This window comes from Echinops telfairi, unplaced genomic scaffold (assembly GCF_000313985.2).
Source record: "Echinops telfairi isolate 266 unplaced genomic scaffold, ASM31398v2 ScPeMD7_28;HRSCAF=97, whole genome shotgun sequence".
In the NCBI taxonomy this organism is placed as follows: domain Eukaryota; kingdom Metazoa; phylum Chordata; class Mammalia; order Afrosoricida; family Tenrecidae; genus Echinops; species Echinops telfairi.
The window spans coordinates 2,309,863-2,330,051 of record NW_022103925.1 but is presented as its reverse complement, the minus strand read 5'-3'; the positions used below and the strand labels follow the sequence as shown (position 1 = coordinate 2,330,051).

The following is a 20,189-nucleotide window of genomic DNA, read 5'->3' as shown; positions in this document are numbered from 1 at the left end:
GATTGACAGGCTAGACTCCACCCCTTCACTCAAGTTGACAGGAGATGATGTAACTGCCACAGTCTGGTAGGTTTGAACCACTGATCTTGTGGCTCGCAGCCCAACACTTACTGCATAGTGCCACCAGGGCTGGATATACGTGAGTGTGTGTATGTGTGTGTGTGTGTGTGTGTTTACTTATCTTAAATCAATCTCCTCCAGGCTGGCACACAACCCCTGGACCGCCACGGTTCTGATGTGCCCCAGTCTGGGTGCCTCAGGGTAAAGTCCTCGCTCAGTGAACAAACATACACACACACACACACACACACACACACACACACACACACACACACACACTCCTCACAGAAACCCTCCTGGCACCACCCATGCCGCCCTCAGCAGAGAAGCGGCAGCACCCTTGGGGTGGAAAACAACTCCCCATAGAACTTTCCTGGCCTTTCCCTCACCAGTGCAGTGTGTACTTTTCTTAAAACTTCACCCTAAGAAGCCTTCCTGCTGATGCTGGGGCCTTAGAGAACATTGGTCAGGACCACTCCCTTGAAACCCCAAAACTCAGCCACCACAGCTTTCTGATCGGAGCTGACCCCTCCGCCTTGAATGTACCTGGTCCAGAAGCTCCCCTTAGAAGCCACTTTTTCTGAAGTGACCTTTTTTGAAAGGCCACCTAACAAGACTAAGACAAGAATATCAGCTAGTGAACTTGTGTGCCGCCGCCCACTGATGGCAGAGACGTGTGGAAGGTGGAGTCAGTGGCACATTCGTGGTGAACAGTGACCTGCCGCCCATCTGCGGTCCGTCCCCCTGGTGGGGGGGGGTTGCACTGGATGTCCTGCCACTGGTACAGGACCACACACTAGCAGGGTCAACCATGAGAGGTAGGTTTCCGCAGCCTCCAGACTGAGAGAAGCCCTGCTGCCATAGTGGTTAGGCATTGGGCTGCGATCAGAAAGGCCTGCAGTTCAAAACTACAAGCTTCTCCTTGGGAGAGCGACTGGGCTTCCGAGTCCCGTAAAGAGTCACAGTCTCAGGAATTCCCAGGGGCCCTTCTACCTTGTCCTGTAGACTCACTAGGAGTCAGCATAGGCTCTACTGCAGTGCACTCTGAGCTACAGACTAAGCCAGGTTAGGAAGGAATGTCTGGCGATCTATTTCCCAAGAAATAGTTGTTGGAAACCTTATGGCTACGAGATTGTCGCCATATTGTCTGATGTAGCCTTGAGAGAGAGCCCTCTGACTTGGAAAGCGCTGGAAATACACCCTAGCTACAAAAACTGGATTCAAACACCAACAGCCACGAAGACAACACAGGACTGAGCAGCCCCTCCGTGGCCCCTTCTGCATCAGGCCGCCACGGACTGGAGCCGACTTGACGGCCACGCCGCACGAGACCGCCTCCACTCACCACCCACCATGGAGGCAGAAGTCAGAAAACTAAACCACTGGCTGCACGAGGCTTATCTTCCACACACGACCTCCTGATCGTTTTAAAAAGCAAGGAGGTCACTGTGAGGGCTAAGGGGCCCTGACCCGAGCCAGAGTCTTTTCAACTGTGTGGTAGTTACATAATCTGGTGTCGATTTGAGGATTAAGAGTGTAGAGGTTAAAAAAAATAAGAGTAAAGGGGTGGAGTCTAGCCTGTCAATCAGAATAGAGGCAATGAGGCCTCTGTGTGGGCATGGCCTTCTCCTGAGGATTCTGGGAACTCCAGTATTTCCTCCTTGGAGGCAAGAGACACTCTCTCTCTCTGTTCACTCTCTGCGAGACAGCCCTGTGGAGAAGACACATGGAGAGAGGCTGATGGAGCCAGACCTCTGGAGCCGGAGGAGCCACGTGGAGACCCTGCCAGTCTGAGATGCTTACAATGCCACTGGATCCACAAGACTTTCCACCCACTGGCCTGTGATCTTCCTGTGTTCGGTGTCATTGCATGTGCTGCGTGAGTCTGAAGAGGACTTCATAGACTTGGCATTGGCCATATGGGCTAATATCGGACTTACGAGCTTGATCTGGACTGGGCTGGGGTGTTTTCTCAATATTCAATTGCTCTTGTATATCAACCTCTTTCTTACACACATATGCGTGTTTATGAATTTGTTTCTCGAGTCCACCCGGACTGACACCGACTCCCTCGTGTGCCTGTGAAAGATGGGCAATGAATACAGAAGACCAAGAGGAACTGACGCCTTCGAATGACGGTGCGGGTGAAGCATAGTAAACGTGTCGCACGGTTGGCAGGAGAATGCACACACGCGTGTCTGAAGAAGGACAGCCAGAACAGGAGGCACAGCATCAGGAGGGACCGGGCATCAAGCCTGGTTGAGCAGAGGACCCCTGAAAAAGAGGAAGACCCTCCACGAGATGGGGTGGCACGGAGGCTGCAACAATGGGCTCCAAGGTAGGGACCATGTGGGGATGGCCCAGGCCCGGGCGGTGTAATCAGAGCCAACTCCACAGCACCTGCCAGCCACAAGGTGGGAGACAACACCCTCGGGCCCTTCTTCAAGGAGCTCCCGGCCTTCTGGAGAAGACAGAGAGGCCCATGGGAGACTGCGGTGAAGTTAGAGAGATCCGGGCGGGAGGAGACGGACGAGCAAGTGAAGCTGAGCACCTGCGCCACCACCTGGGGGCGCCCCCACAGCTCAGCAAGGACAGACCAGCACCCACCCCTGTGACCAGCCTGGGCGGATGGCTGTGTCCCTGGCTGGTCCTTGCAGAGTGGAAAGGCCCAGCCGCCTGGGCCCCCAGGAGGGCCACCCTGCATGGCAGCCCAGCTCCTCCCTCTGCGCCACCTTCCTGCCTTCCTTTCTCTTTCCGCCCACCTCAGCACCTGAGCAGCAGCAAGAAGGCCGGAGCTCCGCCCACAGGGTCCAGCACACACGCAGGGCCTTGCTTCTGAGCTCCATCTGGTCTTCATGTTAACGCAGTCAGTGCGTTAGCCAAACCTTGGGGCTGGTTCTGACTCTCAGGGCCCCTTGGGAGAGGACAGAACTGCCCCCACAGGATTTCCACGGCTGTAGATGGTTCCAGGAGTAGGCTGCCTTTTTCTCCCTCGGGGAGGCTGGTGGATCCAAACCATTGACCCTTTGGTTAGCTGCTGCTTGCTTTCACCAAAATATCACGAGGGCTTCTTTACTATAAATGTTGTTTGTATTTGCAATTACAAATACATTGTTGTCAAGTCAATTCAGACTCATAGTGACCCTAATGGGGCTCCCTGAGACAGTAAGTCCTCCCCGGAGCAGGCAGTCTCGGCTTTCTCCCTTGGAGGGGGCTGGTGAGTTCGAACTTCTGGCCTTGCAGTTTGCAGCACAGCACCTAACCCATCGTGCCACCTGGCTCCTTGCACTACACCATAAACTCCGCCAAACATCTCGACGTCAGCCCGCATTGGCCCCGGGCACAACAGAAGTAAGCAACCCCCGTCCTGCGCCTCCTCACCACTGCTCCCGGGCCAGAGCCCGGGGCTGCAGTGCCACCTCCACCCATCCTGCCCAAGGTCTTCCTCTCTCACTGCCCCTCCTCTGGACCCCACCTGATGCCCTTCTCCGGACACTGGTCTCTCCGGACGTGTCCAAAGCAGGTGGGACCCAGCCTCGCCATCCTCGCCTCTCAGGAACATTCTGGCCCTACTTCTGCCGAGATGGGCTTGAGTGGCCTTTGAGCAGGCAGGCCGTGGCGCCTGCGATGTTTCTCTGCCGGCACCGCAATCTGGAGCCATCGGTTCTTCTTCACGTTCTTTATTCCGCATCCAACCTTCACGCACACCTGGGCCTCCTGAAAATGATGTGGCCTGGGCAAGACTCATCTCTGTCCTCAAAGAAACCCCTGTGCTGTTCAACACTCACCCCAAACCCTCTGAGAAGAACAGCTGCCCGATGCAATACATCCTTCGATCTCTTGGTTGCTGCCCGCCCCGTGAGCATTGACTGGGGCTCGAAGCTCCCCCTAAGAACAAGGTGTGGCTGCCCCCCAGAGGTTTCTGCACGGCTGTGACCTTTGCAGAAGCAGACGGCCACAGAGCAGCTGCGGGGTTCCAACAGCCAATTTTCCGGTTTCCCCTGTTGGAGCGCTTTAACCACTGTGCCACCTGGGCCCTTGTTTGGGGGTGGGGGAAGAGTTGCCTACCCCCGCCCCGTCTTCTGCTTCTTTTCATCTAACTCTGCAGAAGCTATCCAATGGACATCCCCTCCTGTCAACAGCACAAAGCTGGACTTCTAGAACCAAGCCCGGGTCCCCAACAGGCGGGGCCGGTGCGCTAGCATGCCCTGTGGGTGTCCGTCCTGTTGCTTTTGCCATATGGCTCCCCGCCTCTTCACACACACACACCCTATTCCACTTTCCTCTTTCCTGATGTGGTCGTCGCTCATTCTACATCTTTTATTCTAGCACTTCGTCTGTGTCAGAGGAGCCCTGGGGGCGAAGTGGCTACTCGCTGGGCTGCTAGCCACAAGGTCAGCTGTTTGAAACCACCAGCCACTCTGCGGGAGAGAGACGAGGCTCTCTATTCCCGCTACGAGTTAGTCTCCGGAATCCACGGGAGCACGTCTTCCCCATCCTGCGGGGTCGCTCCGAGTTGAATCGACTTGATGGTGGTGAGTTTGGGCTTAACTTGTGTGGAGAGTGCCCGAGTGACTTGGGAGTGAAGCGCTTGGCTACTGTGGTAAGACGCAATGTCTTAAGTTGGCTCTTCCATCCATGTCTCCGTAGCTCCCATCCAGTAACTGGGTGGGACTATGCAAATAGAACGGGCGTTACTCCAGTAGAGGGGGTTGGTCTGTTTTCATTGCCACCCCCTTGGCTATCAGGATGAGCTCACTCCGAAGCAGGACCAGAGAGAAATCCCAGAACCACCGAGGACGCAGAGTGACCAGAGGAGCCTGTCTGAGGGGGTGGAGGCCAGGAGCAGGGCTGCAGCAGGGGGTCACGGGGCAGAGTGAAGCAGCCAGGTCAGGTCCAGGGGCTGCAGCAAGGAGACCACGAGATAAAACAGGGGAGCGAGACTCTGGACTGAGCAACAGGTTGGCTTCCTGACCCACAGAATCCGAGGTCAAGGGACCACATGGCTGAGAGGCTCAGGACTGGAGAGAACCTTGCTGCTCCCTGCAAAGAGGTGCTGCTACGGACCAGGGACTCCATCATCACTGCTCACTGATGCTGACGTGTTAACCTGCTTACCTCCCCAGCAAACCCCCCCACCTCCCGTGAGTCCTGCGTGGACACTGGAACGGATATCAGACCCACCGTGGGGAGAACAGTCGATATCAGAATGGGCAAAGAAGTCCCACCTTTGGGAGGATGGGGGCGCGTCTGATCTCGGGCCTTGGGCTGCTGAGAGGTTGGATTTCTCTCCTCCCTTGTGCAGCCAGGGGAGGTCCCATATTGCCCCCCACCGGCCCCCGTGCCCTTTTACTCAGCCACTGAACGAAAGGAGGGCAGTTCTAGCCCACCCCACAGAGCCTTGGGAGGCGGGCGGCGACCTACTTCCAGAACAGTCCAGCATTTGGAAACCTGAACGACCGCGGTTCTTCTCGGGGCCATGTGGGGTCGCCGCTGAGTCAGAACCAACTCAGGCAGCAGCTGGTGGTACCCAGTCGCTGCGCCACATGCTTAGCTCTCAGGCCCGAGTTCTCAAAGACCTTAAAACTATCTGACCTCCCCCTTCCAGCATTTAACCCCCCTGTATTTCCATTAGCCTGTTTTTTTTTGGGGGGGGGGCGGCGCTCATAACATCAGTCTGTGAGGCAAGGCTTGCTGCAATTTCCCCAGCTCCCCGACAGTGATGTCTGTAGCCCCCGCTGCTTCTCGCCTCCCACGCCTTCCTGCTGACTCCGAGTTCTCTTTTGGAGCGCAGTTTCCAGAACTTCCAGCGCGGGCTGGGGGTGGCTCCGTTTCTGTCTTCGTCTGAAACTGCCTTCCACTTCACTCTCCCCGATAAGCAGTGAGAACTCGGTTCAGCCCAGAGATCTTCCTCAAGCCTAGCTCCCCCAAGCCCTGGTCTTCCTCGCCCGGCTGTCGTCCTAGGCGGTCATGGGCCTGACGAGACAGGGGGATGTGTCTGGCTCTGTCGTCAGGATGGTGTGCCCTCCTTCGGGCACATCTTCCGCAAAAGCAAAGGTGTCACCTGGATGAGTGACACCTGGATGGGGTGCATCTGACCCCAGCCACCTCTTGTTCGGTCTCCTGAAGAAGCCAGATAAGGAAGACAGGAGGGTCTGCGCACCTGGACCGTGCCGTTGGCCAAGAACACTGGGCATTCTCTGGTCTGCAAAGGAACCAACAAGCCAGCCTTAGGAGGCGCATGACCAGAATGGCCCTGGGGATGGGAATGGCTCGCTGGGGACTCGCTGCTTCAGACACGTCACCAGGAGAGACCACTTACTGGAAAAGGGCATCCCGGTCAGGCAGGGGCAGCAAAGCACCGATGAAACACACAACACTCCTCTGTTTCTTCAAGGCTTCCTCACCCCCCACTATCATGACCCCAGCCCTGTCCTTCCCTGCGGGCTAGACTGGTGCATGTGCACAGGTACAGCGAAGACACAGGAGCTCACAACACACGGAATCCGGGAACAGGAATGGGAGTAGCGATACAAGAAGGGCAGGGCCAAGGTGGGGAGAGGAGGAGAGGAAGAGGGAACCTATCAAGATGATTGACACATACCCGCCCCCGGGGGTGGGGGTCGGGTATGGACAACAGAAACCATGGGGGAAGGGAGACAGCGGTCTGTGTAAGATATGAAAATAATAATTTACAATTTATCAAGGGACCACAAGGGTGGGGGGCGGGAGGGGGGAGAAAGAGGAGCTGACACCAAGGGCTCAATAGAAAATAAATGTCTAGAAAGTAACATCTGTACGAACGTGCTTGATACAATTGATATATGGGTTGTTACAAGAGCTGTAAGAGCCCTCAGTAAAATGTTTTTTAAACAAATAAAATAGACTATCACCTTCTTAAAAAGAAGAAGAAGAAAGAAAAGGCGATCCTATCTGGCAGTGTAAATGAGAGGCCCTCCCTAAGACGGCCGGGCAGCGTAGACGCAGCGAGGGGCTCAAGCATCACGGAGATGAGTGGAGAGTCGACTCACTGGGGAGCTGGCACCACCCCATATTGTGTGGGGTGCTGCTTGCTGAATCTGAGCACTCATCAACTCAAGAAAGCTCTGGTCCCTGAGCTCCGAGACGACCTCTCTCCGGTCTCTCCTTCTGGACATCTCCATCGGATTCATCTTGAACCTTCTCACCTCAACCTTCGCTCATGTCTCGGACCTGGGACACCATCTGTCTGCTTCCCTGCCAGGTGTGCTGGGTGAAGACCACGGATTCTCCTTTCCACTGCCCGACTAAATGCCAATGACAGCAGTCGTCATGCCTCGCGTGCCCTTTGCGATGGGCCTTTACTGCCCCCGTCACTAAGGAGTCAACAGCACCTCCCCTGGCATGCTGTGAGCGTGACTCTGGGGATGCGGTGCCCACAGCTGCCAAGCTGGGGTCCACAAATGGGTGCATGCTCTCTTGCCACCCTGAGACCATCCTGTAAAAAAACCCCGACTCAGCCTCCTGTAGAAGGAGAGAGCAGGGGAGAGAGGCCAGGGACAAGGGCATCAACCACCCGACTAGTTAGCAAGGCCACGGCTGAGCACCCACTCAGCCCTGCTAGCTGCAGCCACGGGAATAAGTGCAGAAGAGAAGAGCAGTGGTAGGCTGAGCCCCGCCCAGCCCAGCCCAGGCCAGTCCTGCCGGGCTCAGGCCCGCCTCACCCGGCCCAGCCCCACTCTGCCCCCTCCCGCATGCCCACCCACCCACCCTCCCCGTTCAGCCCCGCCCAGCCCTGCACGGCCCTGCCTGGCCCAGCAGGCTGACCCCACAGGATCATGGCAAATAAGACTTGAAGGACGACCAAGCAGAAGGTGGCTTCTCACAGGCCTGGAGAAGGGGTGCACACCACCATGCTCAACTCTGCCTTTCAAATTCCTTAGGGACACCCCTTTTCTCTTGCCAACTCAAGTCCATAACGCCCACACCTGTCCACTGTACCCAACATTTCTGGGTACCAGCAGTAGGGCAGTCCTCCTGCTCTGGGTCCACCACTCCTTCCTTCCAGCTCTGCATGGGCGTTCCATGGGTCCCTCCAACAAGACAGACAGCCCAGAGCTGGGTGCCCCGACCTCCCCATCCTCCCTCATTCCTCTCACTGGGCTCCCCACGGAGCAAACAGACCCTCAGCCACCGTCTGCCCCCTAGGACACCCACCAGCCTGCCCAGGCCTCCCCTGACTCTATGCCCTGCTCACCCACTTAACTTCTCCCCACCCCAGAGTCACCCACCACCCTCCTCTCTCTGTCACTGGACCCAGTTTCCAGTCTGCTCTGCCCACCCAGCAGGCCAAGGGGCAGCCCCCACTGCAGTCCTGACCCCGTCACACACACCCCACCCTGCCTCCAGTCTTCAAACCACACGACAAGCACAGCCACCACCCCTGCCTCCCACATGCAGCCATCCTGTCTGAATTCCTCCCCAGCCCCCCTCCCCCAGCTCCAGGTTCACTCCCCACCCCCATTCTCGCATGCACATCACATCCATCTTGGCAGCAGATGCCGTGCCCCGCCTCACTCTGCTGACCAGACTTCCCCGCCAACCCCGGCTCCCCATCCTTCCTTCCCTCCTTCCTGAGCCATGACAACCCAGCTCTCACAGCCACGCCCCAGGATCCCCACCAGCCTGCCCCCCAAAGTGTCCCAAACGCACCAAGCTAAGCTTTGCGATCTGACCGGGCAGCCCGTGTGGGATGAAGTCTGGTTTTAGAAATGTGCGGGAATGAACGCTGTGTGATCAGACTGCAATCAAGAACGCCCCGCTGCTCTGGACGATGGAAGATGAGGCCCTGCAAAGGGCAAGGGACCCAGGATGGGGTGGGGTGCCTCTGGAACCTGACTCGCAGCACCCCCGTGGGGAAGAGAGTAGAGGTCACCTCCACCAGGGTTTTTCTTCGCTGTCATCTTTCCTGGACGACAGGTCACCAGGCCTGTCTTCCATGGTCCACTGGGTGGTTTCCAGCGGCCCACCTTTCCACTAGAAGTCAAGCCCCAGCCAGGGACCTTGACGACCGAGGGACACGTGGCACTGGGTAAATCTGCTGCACAAACCACACCAAACTAACTCAGCCACCCTACAAGTCGGGGAAGAACTGCCACTGTGAGTCTCTGAGACTAACGATTTACGGGAGTAGAAAGCCCCATCTTTCTCCATCAGAGCTGCTGGTGGTTTTGAACCGCTGACCTGGCAGACTGCAGCCCGACTCATAACCATTATGCCACTAGGGGTCCTACCTACTACCCAAGAGCTCTTTGAAGTGCTGACTAGCAAGGAGGTTACTTTAAGAACTAAGGTGCACCTGAGCCGAGCATGGTCTGTTCAATCACCTCATATGTGTGTGAAAGTTGGACACATTTGCATGAGGAAGGCCGAAGAAGAATCGGTGCGTGTTAACCGTGGTGCTGGAGAAGAACACTGAAAGTACCAGGGACTGCCGAAAGGACAAGCCAATCACTCTTCGAAGACGTGCGGCCAGGAGGCTCCTCAGAGGCCAGGACGGCGAGCCTTGGTCTCACGTTCTTTGGGCACGTCATCAGGAGAGACCAGTCCCTGGAGAAGGACATCGTGCTTGGTCAAGTGGAGGGGCAGCGAAACAGAAGACTTTCAACAAGATGGATGAACACCATGCTGTACAGATGGGCTCAAACAGAAGACCAACTATGACGATGGTGAGGCCCGGGCAGTGCTTGGTTCTGCTGTGCACGGGTCACCGGGGCCCAGAACCTACTGGACACCACCTAACAACCACCACAAGGAGCTTGACGGCCTCCTAGCCTCTCCCCGAATGTCACGATTCCTAAATGCACCTAAAAAATCATTCTTTTTTCTTTTTAAAAACCATTTTATGGAGGGCTCTTACAGCGTTTGTAACAATCCATACATCAATTATAACAAGCACATTTGTACATAGATTGCCATCATTATTTTCTAGACATTTAATTTCTATTGTCCTTGGTGCCAGCTCCTCTCCCAGCCCCCCTCCCCAACTTCGTGGCCCCTTGATAAATTGCAAATTATTATTTTCATATCTTACACTGACCGCTCTCTCCCCCTCCCCCACGGTTTCTGTTGTTTGTCTCCCTGGGGGTGGTGGGGGTGCTTATGTGTTGATCATGACTCAGTTCCCCCTTCCTCCCCTCCTGTCCCCACCAGTCCCCTGCCCTCCTGATGTCACTGATCCCATTCCTGCTCCTGGATTCTGTGTGTCATGAGCTCTCATGCCTTATCTGTACCTGCTGTGCACGTGCTCCGGTCCAGCCGCAGTGAAAGGCAGGACTGGGGGGGAATGCTGGAGAGTGAGGAAGCCTCTGGGAACCAGAGGAGTACTGTGTGTTTCAGGGGTGCTACCCTGTGCCCTGGTTGCCTCATCCCTTCCCTGTGACCCCTCTGTGAGGCGACGTCCTGTTGTCTAACAAAACATCGTTCTTAACTAGGACTCTGCTTTTATATATACATACACACACATGCAGACAATATCCTTAAAATTAACTGGGGGACAGTTTAAAAAACTGAAAACCCAAAGAACAGAGTCTGCCCCATGGTCACATGTCCTAAGCAGGCAAGCTTCCAGGCTGGTGGGTGGCATAGGACAAGGTCAGAGGGGAAAGGTCAGCAACCCCTGTCTGTCTCCCTCACGCCCAGAAGAGAAGGGGTGTTCTGAGGGATGCCTCCCTCAACCCTGCAAGCCATAGAAAGAACCCCACTTGGGGGCTCCAACCCCCCTGCCCTCACCCTGCATGAGAACAATGAGAAATAGAAGGGCATCCAGAAACTTACTGTAAATGGGGGTGGGGGGAATCAATCCATTCATTTACCCAACCCTTCTCCATAAATTACCATCACATCAAATGTTCTATTCTGCTTCAGCTTACACTATTCAGATCAGTTTTAAAAACCACATTCATTTCTGTCATTCTCCTTCAAACACTTGAATGGTGTCCATCCACATCGACGTTCCTGTGCGATCCAACTAAGCCACTGCTTCTCCAAACGGGACTCAGACGGGGAGAAGGGACAGCAGCCTCACTCCTCCCTGCCGGACACCCCTGGCGCAGGGCAGTCAGGGCCGAATTCTGCCAGCCTGAGTTCAAGTCCCAACTCTGCCTCTTCCTGGCTGCAAGGCCACCAGCAAGACACGGGTTGTCTCTGAGGCCTCCTTTGCCAAGTGGGGGGGCCCATGACCAGCAAGCTGCCTCAGAGCAGACTCTGTGCATGGCACCCGCACATACACCCCCCCAACCCCACCCCACCCCCCACGTGTCAGCAGAACTGGGTGCCCCGACTCAGGGCAGACTTGAACTTTGAACCCTTTGCTTGGCAGCTAAGTGCAATAACCATTGGCACCACCCAGGGACTCCACCGCTTAGGCCCGGAAAGTCCGCTCACTAAAGAGCAACCCAAACCTGTGGCTGTCGCAGAGAACAAGCAGAACTCTGTGATGGAGGCGGAAGTGGATCTCTCCCCGAGGCTGGCCGCTGCTCCCTCCCTCCCTGACAGCCCCCCTCCCCCGCCCTTCCCCCTCCACGCTGCACTGGCTCCACCTGCATCTGCTACCACCTCCACGGGACTCTAGAACTGCACTTAGCACTTAAGTGGTTTCTTAAGGGACAAGGAAAGGGCTGCACTCAGATCAAGACCAGGACACCTGGAGACAGTCCCAGCCAGAGAGCAGCTCCCTCAGCCCCCCAGGTCACATGCCTCTTGGTGCCTGAGAACAGACTCCTCTCAACCCCTGGGGCCAAGGCCCCTCTTGGCTCTCTTGGCTCTCCTCAAGCCCATTGGGCAGGCTCCCTCAGTCCCTACAGACAAGCCCTCCCTTGGGGCCTGAGCACAGGCTCCTCTGAGCCCCTGAGACAAGACCGGTCTGGTCCCTTAGACAGGCAGGCTTCCTCGGTCCCCTCAAGAGATTCCTCTTGGCCTTGCCATCTGTCATCACCACGAGGTTCCTTCCATACCTGTCATCAGTGACTGCCTCTGGGTCCCTTCCAAGCCCGTGCTGTCCCCGGACTATGTGACAGCTCTTTCAGAAGGTGACTTGACTCCCGTGTGCTGCTTCCCTCGTCTCTCTCCCTTGTCTGGCTCTTTCTATCTCCTGGGCTTTTGGAGGGCAGGCCGCATAGATGCCCCAACCCCTTGTCAATGTCCAAGCTTGGTCCCTCCCAGCCAAGGGGACCACAGACTGACAAATCCCCTCTCAGGAGGCCATGGGCATTGCATCTGCGTAGAAGGCTGTGGCCCCTCCATTTCCAGCGTTAACCAACGATTCGATTCACTTGCATGGCTGTATGGACCAGTCCTGCAGCGATTCTAAAACAGACTAGCCTCAGGGCAGGCTGCTGCCTAGAGCCATATGCAGAGTCAGACCAGTCGAAAGTTAACACCCCCTCCAGGGCAGGGCACGAGGACCAAGGCAGCTCTGGCTCAGGGCAGCCTGACATAGAACAGGGCAAAGCCCTGCCTGGCCCTGCACCAGCCCCACCACTCGTTCTGTGCGAGCCCTTGCTGCAGCCACCGTGTCCACCCAGCTCACTGGGATCCTCCTTTCCGCTGACTTCACCCTGTCCCGCTCCAGGGGTTGGTCCTTCCTGATTACGGATCCAGACGGAGCCTCTCCAGCTTTGATTCCAAGGCGCGTTCAGCCTGTACGCCTTCCGACACAGGCTTGTCCGTTCTTCTGGAAGCTTTGTGGTCCGTGCAGTTCTCTTCACCAACGCCATCATTCAGCCGCCTCGGCGCCTCTCGTCGTCTCTCTCCGTTGTCCAGTCCGGTGCACGCCTCTGAGGCGCCTGGAAGCATGCTGGTTTAGGTCAGGTGCGTCGTAGTCCTCAAGGCGACGGGCCATTTGACATTTGCAAGATGTCTTTCGCAGCCGATCTGCTCCATGTGACGCGCTGTTTGATTTTTTTGTGTGACTGCTGTCTCCAAGGGTGTTGGCCGTGGGTGCGTACGAGGCAACCGAAAATGCCAGGGCTTGGGTCAACACACCTTAGTCCTGGAGCTGACATCTTTGCCTAGTAACGCTTTAAAGAGGTCCCGTGAGCCGATCAGCTCGGTGTGATTTCTGGACCGCTGCTGCCAAGGTGGTGCTGCTTGTGGATCCCAGTCAGTTGCAGTCCTGGACAACGTCCATCTTTCCTCCCCTGTTGACCAGGATGCTGTCGATCGGTCCGGCTGTGAGGGCTTTACCTTCTTTACGTTGAGTTGTCATGCAGACTGAAGGCGGTGGTCTTCATCTTCATCGGTACAGCCTCAATTGGTACTCCCCTGCAGTGAGCAGGTGGTGGTGTCTGCATCCTGCAGGCTGTTTGCGAGACCTCCTCCCATCCGGACGCCGGGCTCTCCCTCATGTAGGCCAGCTGCTTGGACGATTTGCTCAGCATCCACACGGAGTAAGTATGGTGAAAACATACAACCCGGACACAGACCTTCCCTGTCATAGGCACCCAGTGTGTCCGCTCGCTCTGTTGGAAAGACCATCCCTCGCAGGAGAGCAGTTTGGTGGTCTGGGATGCCCCCCACCCCCACTCTTCGCAATTCTACCCGTAGCAAGGCTACGGGAAGAAACTCCCACAAGCCACACCACCACAAGCCAAACCCACTGCCCCTGGGTCAGTTCTGACTCACGCCGACCCTCCGGAGGGTCCCCGAGACTGCAAATCTTTAGGGGAGAGGACCAGCCTCCCTTTCTCTTGGGGAGTGACTGCGGGTTTGAACTGCCCACCTTGCCGCTGGCAGCCCAGCCCTTAACCCACAGGACCATCAGGTCTCCTTATCATGCAAACTTGGGCACAGAGAAGACAGCCAAGGAAGACAGAGGCAGGGCCGGAGCGATGCTGCCAAGGGGCAAGGGGGCACCACTGAGAGTCACCAGCGGGAAGCAGCAAGCACCCTACCTCCCCTGGCCCTGATCTCCCAGAACTTGACCTCATTTCCGGTTTGGGGTGGGTTGTGGCGGCAGCTGCAGGGCACCGGCATCGGGTTGATTCCAACTCAAAGAGACCATGGAGGGCAGGGTCGAACTCCTGCTGCCGCGGGTTTCGGAGACTGGGACTCATGACGGGAGGAGGAAGCCTCACCTTGCTCCCTCAGAGCAGGCTGGGTGTTTGGAACTGCTGACCTCGCGGTGAGCAGCCCGCCGTGTCCCCACTATGCCCCCAGCTCCTCGGGACAGCAAGGGACGGCCAACATAGGGGAGAAGTATGGAAAGTGCACAGCATCCTGGGTACTCGGGGCTCCCCCGGGCTGGCGTCAGGTGGCTCCGACTCCCCTCTGCACAGGCTCCCTAGGACCCACGGCCCACAGTGAGAGCTGTGGGGACAAAGGGCCACCAACCCAAACCCCCTGACACTACAGTCCCTCTGTCACCTGCTCGGGACCTCTTTCTACACGTGCTCCGAGGTCCTGGGCACCAACACCACACACACAAGGGCTCCTCACTTCCTCTCTGCCCTCTTAAGGTCAAAGAACGCTACCCACTTAAGAGTGCAGGCGGGACTCCGGGCTCTGGATGCCCCCGGTGCCCTCCCCCCACTGCACACGAGCCACCGCCTGCTGGACAGGGCGAGCCCCACATCAATTACGAGAAGCTCATAACTCCCTGCCTGTAACTGATGGAACAGAAACCATCACCGACGTTTCCAGTAAAGAAATGGCTCTGATTGTAAACTGTCTGCCTGAGCGATGACATCAGAGTCACCGCTTGGCCTCTCATGGGTCCACCTGGCAACGTCAGTCACACCCGGGCCCGGACCTGGGTGAAACAAACAAGCCGGGGGCCGTGGGAAGTCTGGGGGCGGGGGGTGTCATCTACAAACACAACAAGAACTGATGCCCCTCAGCCTGCAGCCCGCATGGGGGATGTTGGCAGGAAAGGGGGAGAGGACCGAACACCCGCCTAGTTCTGCTGAGAACCAGGCCCCTGTGGCTTTGAGGAGTCCCCACCCCCCTTCTGCTCTGACTCAGCACTCTGAGCCTCCCCGCAGGACTGGGTGGTCCTCACCCTGACCAGGCACCCTGGGGAGCAGGAGCTGACCCCCAGCCAAGTGTCAAGGGCTGCCCGAAGCTCAAGCAAGGACTGTACCAGCTGCATCTTGGTAGCTGAGGTTCCTCTGCTGAAATCAAATACATCAGCAGGGCAAGCCTCTGAAGAGACCCGGTGAGTGGGGTGGGGGAAATCTTCAGGGCAGCAACACTGTTCTGTGGGGGGCTGCCACAGAGGACAAAAGGCCAGTGGCATGTGTCAAAGCCCACGGGACAGCTATTAATCTTGTGACAATAAGGCCCGCCAGATGTGACCCACGCAAGGCAGGAACGCGGGATGGGAACAGGAAGGGATTCGGATAGCGGTGGTAGAGGAAGCGGGGGACGGGTGATGGCGACAGTTAGAGAGCACGGTTGGCATGTCAATATCCCTGCACTGGACACATGGCCACAGCAAGGATGGCAGACCCTCGGGATTCTCTGTCCTCCCAAACGAGGCCCGGAGGCCCGTTGTCGTTGGGTCCTGGGGAGCCCGTAAGGCAGAGGGGAACTGACTCGCGGGGCTGGCACCTTCCCGGACGCTGACGACCACATCGTCCTGCTGAGGCACAGAGGCTGAGGGTTCCAGCTGCCGGCCTCTGGCTAGCACCAGGGTTCCCATATGTCCAAGCCCAAGCCCACCTGCCAGCGAGCAATTCCGACTCATCGTCACCGCACGGAAATGTCCCACTGGGCTCTCAAGGCTCTCACGGGCTCCACTGATAGTTGTGAGGGTGGCACGGGGCCAGGCAGGCAGCGTGTCATTCTGTCGTGCACACAGGGTGGCTGGGAATTGAAAGCAACTTGACAGCCCCTAACAACAACAGGCATCGTTAGGGGAGCAGAGGGATGCAGCTCACTCTCCCTTAGAGCAGCTGGGGAGGGCTCCGACTGCTGGCCTCTCCCTAGCAGCCCCGTGCTAAACCCGCCGTGCCGCCAGGGCTCCTACACTGAACACACTGAAGAACAGGGAAGCAATAAGAGGAAAGAGGAAACCATGAGCCAGGGGAGAGGTCATGGAGGGGAACTTTCAACTCAGTAGGTCGTCAACCTCAAAACCTAAAACTCGCTGCCTTCCAGTCCACGCCGACTCCCCGTGACCCTAGAGGACAGGGCGGAACTGCCCTGGCAGTGTTTCTGAGATGGTGACTCTTTACAGGAGCGGGAGCCACCTCTCTCCTGAGAAGCATCTGGTGGTTTCGAACTTCAGACCTTGCAGGTCACAGGCCAGTGTGTAATCACTATGCCACCGGCACTCTTCTGTCTTCGGTAGGAGCCTGCACTTAAATATCCATTTTTTTTCTACAGCCCAATGAATTGGCACCTGGCCAGAATCTCGCACAAAAAATGCAAATGCCAACACAGCACTGTGGAAGGGCACGTGCGTGGATGGGTGTCCTCAGAAGCCAAGTGGGGACATCAGGGTCCCTGCTAGCGGCCACCCCACAGAGGACAGGCTCCAGTCCGGGTCCCCAGGCAGGTGGGGCTGGGTTGTGGTAGCAAACCCCCATGGCCACCACCTCAGCTGATCTCAGGGCCTCAGTTGACATGGTAGCTGTCTTTCAAGAGGTCTCTGTCTCTGGGCCAACCCCTCGTCACCCTCGGCCATCAGGAGCCCCGAGAGAAGGACCTGGGGGGACCATGAGACCCAGGCCTCCCCTCCCACCCCAAGACCTGCTGGCTTCATATACAAGCAACTTCCAGTGTACGTCACCCTAGGCAGGCAGGATGCCACCACCTGCCTGACTGAGCCGGTAGCAAGGTGGCGTGGGGTTTTGGAACCCAGGGAGACCCCACTACAGTTCTCAACCCCCTATAAGCTACAGTCGTGAGGTTAATGCAACAGTAACCGGCAGGAAATGCCACAAAATACCCCAACTTTCCAAAGCCTGGGGCTTATCTTTGGAAAACTACCCAGCCAGCAAGCCAACCAGGGTTCTCCTCTCAGTGAAGATCAGTCCTTCTCTGCTTTGGACGCAGAATATCTGCAGGTCAGTAGAGAGAGCCACTGGACACCAAGAATGTATCCCTGCAGGGATGGGGTGGGGGGAGACCAGGAGGGCGAGTAACCCCGTCCCCGGGAGCACTTGGGGTGCAGAGAGATTTCTTCTGCTGTCACGTGGCTGACCACATCGCTGGCCCCATGAGGACCACCCTCCTCGGTAGCAGTACCAAGCCGGGTCTGCTTCCAGGTGGAAGTGTACATTCACATGGGATCAGCATCAAAAGGCCAGGAACCCAGCCCCACCCGCCACCCCACCCCCAAACACCCACCCCCTCTGCACCCGCCCTGTACCCTGCCCATCAAAGGGGAAAGCAAAGTCATCGAAGAGAAACACAAGCGCTGATGCTTTCGTTTCAGATAAGGATAGCAACTCCCCCAGAACATTCTTCTTCAGGATGCATCAGCTCTGCTCCCGGGAAAACAGCAGCCGAGGGTACCCTAAGGGGGTGTCTGTGACACCCAGGGTCCCCTGAGTTAGGATCGGCCCCGGGACAACCAACACCAACGATTTCCCAGGGAAGGCTTTGCAGTGAAGCAAAGCAAACGCAGCACTTCCCTTGCTTCAACACGAGGCCCCAGACCCTGCCGAGACACAGGCGCTCTTCCGACTCAGGGCAGCCCACAAAGGAAACACCAGGCTGCTATTGGGAACACTTGAGTTAGAGAAAACAAGCAGGAATATAACCGTTTGCAAAGGTCATTTCCATGTTAAGCCGTTGCATTAGAAGACTGGCTTTTCAATTGTGTGTGTGTGTGTGTGTGTGTGTGTGTGTGTGTGTTAGGTACTAAACTTAGGTACTTATTAATGACTCAGATATCAAAAATGTTCAGTGTCATGTTAGAAACATTTTTTAAGCATTTCCAAGGCCTTTTCAGAACTCCCGGAACAATGAATAACAGCTTTTGTTGTTAGATATTTTCAACCGCATGGTAATGAACAAGAAGCTCGGTGTTTGGCTTTCAACACAAATCAGGCCGTTAAAAACGCATAACTATCTAAACATCAGAAAGGAAAATGAAGCACCCTACCGGTGGGTGCAAGCTCCCCCAGACACCCCCCACTCTCACACTCAGACTCTGCTGGACCAGACTGGACCTGGACCCCCACCCCCACCCCCAAATGACCCAGAGCTGACAGGGTGCCCCCTTGTGCCCAAACTGGCTGGGTTTCACAAGGATTGGAGGGCAAGGGACTCAGCATATGGACTGAGGCAAAAATCAGAGCTTTGGTTTGAAACGCAAAAGGCTACTACGGTGACCAAACACACTGGGGCCTTCAATCAGGACCCCTGAGGCAAGCTCAGAATTCCAATGAGATCCCATCTAAGCTCGGGCTGGGGAGAGGAGCTCTTTGTCCAGTCCAGGGTCAGCCAGAGAGGGCAGTGAAGAAAAGGAGAGGTCTCGGCAAGTCCCGGGCTTGCACAGATGGTTAAGCCCTAGACTCTGAGCTGAAAGGCTGGTGGTCTGAATGACCGGAAGTGGCTCGGAAGAAAGGCCTGGCACTCTGCTCTCCAGAGGTCACAGAAGGTCCTCCTAGGACCCAACGGGAGATGACAATCACACATAAATAGCACACCCTCTCCCCATCCTCCAGAACACATGGCCTTGGGCTGAATTACCAGCAGTGTTGTTAGTTAAGGAGCCATCAAGTTAGTTAAGGTGGTGCCATCAAGTAAGCATTGGTCTGCTCACTGCAAGGTCGGCGGTTCAAACCCCCCAGCCGCTCCCAGGGAGAACAACGAGGCTGTCTGCTCCTGTAAAGATTTATAGACTCAGAAACCCTATCTGAGTGCTATCAATCAGAATCAACTCAATGGCAGCCGGTTTGAGGAGGGAGATTGAGTAACAGTGATTAAAGCACTCTGCTTTTGACCAAAAGGTCAGCGGTTCAAATACCAGCTGGAGTGAGATGAGGCAGCCTACTTTTGTAAAGAGGACAGCCTTTGAAGCCCAGTGGGGCAGTCCTGCTCTGTCCTACAAGGCCAGTAGGAGCCAGAACCAAGTGGAAAGCAATGGGTTTTTCTTCGGGGTGGAGTTAGGGGTTTTTTTTGGGTTGGGGGGACTCATTCATTCTGCAGCTCTCCACTTTGCTGGGTCAGTGCCCAGAGCTGGCAGTGGGGCGCAGGGGCGGGGGGTGGGGGGGCGGCAGCTTGCTGAGAAGGGCAAGCTAAGCACACAGTCCTACATTGTAGGACAAGCACAGGCATGTTGTGTCTCACTGGTAAAGATTTTTGCCTAAACTAGAATTCCGCATCTCCCACCGGTACACCACACTGTGAGCCTACAATTGCTTCACCACACCCCTACCCCTACCCCCCACCCCTGCAAGCCCAGCACTCCAGAGAGGGAGGTTCCGGCAGCCCTCCAGCCCACCTTTCCCACAAGCGCATCCCCACCAGCCCTTCACTATCAGCTCCCCTCCAGAGAGAGGCGAGTGGCACTTAATACCTTCCTCGTCTGCCCATTGCCATTTGTCATTGAAAACGCTGCTGCTGCCCCCAGAACAGCCTCTGGACAATTGGACTCGGTGGTCACCTAACTGGTCACAAGAGGAAAACTACTCTGGTGCAGTGTCCCAGGAGAGGCTGCCACCCAGCCCCCCTCCCAACCTCCCTGCAAAGGAGCCGGCAGGACCTTGGGAGGGACTGTCGCAGGGGAGAGTAGCAGCCAAGGGCAGGGAGGCCCCCAAGCCACGCCCAGGTCGCCAGGGGCTGGAGTTTGAGACACCAGGAGGAAGGAGCCGGGCTTCACCTGCAGTGGTGGAAGGAACACCACACCCGGGGATACCCTCCCCATGCATAACCGAAGCCCCCAACCCAGCACCCTGAAAATTACTCCAGACCCCAAGGCTGGACGGCAGGAGCCCCCTGGGTCCCTGAACTCCCGCTTTGAACCGGCACACAGCTGGGCTTACGCAAACCCCTTTTCTAGGCCATAGACTACAGGGTGGTAGGCAGCAGGTAGGGCCCCAGCCCAAGAAAGTGATTAAGCCAGGGGTGTCGGTTCGATAGGTCGGCAACCGCAGTCTCCGAGGTTGGAGGGGGCGCTGGGATGCGGTGACCGCTCC

General features: G+C 56.7%; 1 protein-coding gene across 1 annotated transcript in view; it reads right to left on the bottom strand.

The window, feature by feature from the left end:
- Positions 1 to 20,189, bottom strand: part of ZFYVE28 (zinc finger FYVE-type containing 28) — a 105,245-nt gene that overhangs the window by 83,858 nt on the left and 1,198 nt on the right. The window lies entirely within an intron of this gene.